Here is a 2,936-nt window from a genome sequence, read left to right on the forward strand (position 1 = left end):
ACAAAAGTATTAGCTATCCTCATTACTCGTTAGCGGATTGGTGGAGCAGTGTCCATCTTTACCCGCGTCATTTTGATGATTGAGTTACCTCGCCTCCGCGGAGGCGTTAAAGGAATTATCAGCATTTAAAGATGTGAAGCAAGCATCAGTTATGATGCAATAAGTTAACGTTAACGTATTAGTACGCTTTTAAGTGAAGCAGACTGCCTAGACAACACAATGTCTGGATTTAGCGAATGCGCTGCTCAGTAATGCGTATTTGATTGTCATGGTATTTTGCACCGCATGGAAGCATGGCTCTTTGGAAAAGCAAGGCTGTAAAGTGCACCAAATGTTTTTTTTAGAATAACTAATTCAGTCCAAAACACCATACAAATGTGGAACACTCCCTTTGAACGAAATGCAAGGTATGGAGGCAGGGCTAATCATACTCTACCTGCTTAGTTCGTTCTGCATTGCTTCGTTAGTGGCATTGTTGGTCGACATTGTTGCGCCAGCTGAACACTCGCTTCGAGTGCCTGAAATACCAACACAGTACATATTTTGGTTGCTAGATGGTTTCAGTCAACCTTTATGGTGACTTGCGGATACTTGCGGAGCTTTTCAGCGTGGAAGTCTCCCGCACACAAACCCGCAGACCAATGAACAATAGCATTGTATTGCGCGCATGAAAGGATGGCTGAGAACTGCGCTTCCTGCTCCGCTTGTTTTCAATGATGTTTATGTTATATTCTGTATTGCTATATAAGCTTGCGTATGACTAACAATTATACGTGAATGAAGTTTCGTAACATGTAGACATTACAGTGATTGGTGCATTTTGAAGACCAGCGAGGTGTGATTATACATGAATCGGTGTCTAACTTCTTAGCCAAAGTTTAGATGCCTACTAATATATGTCTTTATATGCAAACTTGGTGGCTTGTGTGTATATGTGCACCTAGCTAATATTGATGCACAAAAAGGGCTAACGTCAATGGCCAGATCTATACTTAAATATTGTGTTAACCCACCAATAGACGCACTGCACCACTGCCGAGCTAACGCTTGGCGCCAGTAACATTACCAGTGGGGCAGGCACAGCGCTGACTTCTGTTGTTGCAGCACCAGTTGCGTCAGCAGCAGCAGCAACAGCCGCTCTCACTGGAGTGCGGCCCGCCTGCCGTCTGGCCCCGCCCGGAAGCACGTCTCGGGCTAGCTTATCAGCGACAACTTCCCGGCCAATGTCGGAGATCCGGAAAACAAGTCCAGCCTGGAGACAGGGCGGCGGAATCCCAAATGTGTTTGGCGAAATTTGTAGAGGTCGACTTTGACTGTCGACGACTGTTGAACAACGATAGGTAAACCTGTTTCAAAATCAGGGTATCAATGATCTTCGTCTTTATTCTAACCGGGAAGAGATTCGCATTTGGGTATTGAACTGAAACCAGTGGCTTGTTTAGCGGGGCTTATTTACTTCTCAGCAGCAGTCAGGGGTTTGCCCATACTGGTTTAGGTGATCTTGACGAGAGGAGAGCCTAACGTTTATGACACCACCTTACATTTGACAAGCTCAGCGTGCAATTTTAAGAATATAAAATCACGTGTACGCACAATATGTACGTATATCGCGCGTACACCAGATACGAACGTACATACAGTATTCCTGTTAGAGCCGCCTGGAAGAATGAGAGGAGTCTTAAAAGGCTGCCACTCGAGAACGTGCTTTGAGAAGGAGGCGACCGCAAATGCGCGGCTTGTCTCGGCGGCTTGAATACCAAACGTTAGACCATGAATGTGATTTAGGAGGTCATCTGTCTGCTTTGTTAGCAGGAAGAAAAAATATAACCGAAACCCCGCAAAACTGTGCTGTATTCCGCAAAACCAAACGAAGCACGAGACAGCGATTTACGTGCACTTGCGTGCCGCGCCACAAAGCTTAGAAGACGTGACCCGGTCACCTCATATTGACCTATCGCCTGAATAGATAACCTGACGCCACCAACAGTTTCAATATCGGTGCCCTGAGGACCTGCGGATGTGTTTCCGGCCCAACGGAGCAGAGCGCTCATCAAAAGAATAAAAACCACCAAGCTGAATATCACAACAACGAAGCTTGGTACTTACAGTGTTCTTACAGTGTACAGTGTTACAGTGTACAGTACAGTACTACAGCTTTCACCAAGCCACAAAGCATACTAGCTGGCTTGCTCCACCTCCGCGCATTGTTTCTAAAAGGGCATGACAGCGAACGTGGCTTCGCATCTTCCGAGCCTGTACCTAAACGAGCTGGGTGCCTCTGATTGGCGAGAGCTGTCAAATAGCTGTGCGGGAATATGGACGCGGAAATTTGTTTGCAGAAATCAGGACAGCGATTTGCAAGGCTCAAAGGTGGTTTATCGTGATAGGCGCCGCCAACTAATGCCCAACATGTTGCTGACCGCCGAGACCCCCCAGTCTCATGTCCGCTTCGACACTATGAGGTAGTCCGTCCTTATTTTCCTCAACCTTAATCCTACCCCATACCTGATTATGGCCTAGGGCTGAAAAGTTATTGATCTCTTCTTTTCCATCTGTTCAGCTTTTGCCATCGTGGCACCGTCTTCGCTGGTTATTGTCCCCAGTTCAGTCATTCATACCCTTGACCCTGATGTCCAGTTCAGTCATTCATAGCCTTGACCTTGGTGTCCAGTTCAGTCATTCATAGCCTTGACATGTCCCTCAACAGTTACGATGAACTAAGGTACCTCAATGTGCCTTGTTGCGGATAGGAGGCCTTTCTTGGACCGCGCAATAATCTTAAACGTTGTGAGAAAACGCGACCAAAGTCGCATCAAGCTTCCTCAGTCCCTTACACCAGGCGTTTGCAGCGTGGTATGAAAACGCATACAAGCACATGGGTGTCTTGTTAAATCCAAAACATGGGGCTAACCGTGTGCGCCCACAACTAGGGTTCG

At 46.8% G+C, this 2,936-nt stretch overlaps 1 protein-coding gene across 1 annotated transcript in view; it reads right to left on the reverse strand.

Moving 5' to 3' along the window:
* LOC119093558 (G-protein coupled receptor moody) overlaps positions 1-1,154 on the reverse strand; it is a 20,447-nt gene extending 19,293 nt beyond the window's left edge. Inside the window, exons 1-2 of the mRNA XM_037216524.1 lie at positions 1,067-1,154; positions 437-518 (exon numbers count right to left, since the gene is read on the reverse strand). The gene's annotated coding sequence lies outside the window, so the exon portion shown is untranslated. The remainder of the gene's footprint in view (positions 1-436; positions 519-1,066) is intronic.
* Between the last annotated feature and the right edge of the window lie 1,782 nt (positions 1,155-2,936).

The sequence above is a fragment of the Pollicipes pollicipes genome, unplaced genomic scaffold, assembly GCF_011947565.3.
Source record: "Pollicipes pollicipes isolate AB1234 unplaced genomic scaffold, Ppol_2.1 Scaffold_4002;HRSCAF=4701_pilon_pilon_pilon, whole genome shotgun sequence".
Taxonomy (NCBI): Eukaryota; Metazoa; Arthropoda; class Thecostraca; order Pollicipedomorpha; family Pollicipedidae; genus Pollicipes; species Pollicipes pollicipes.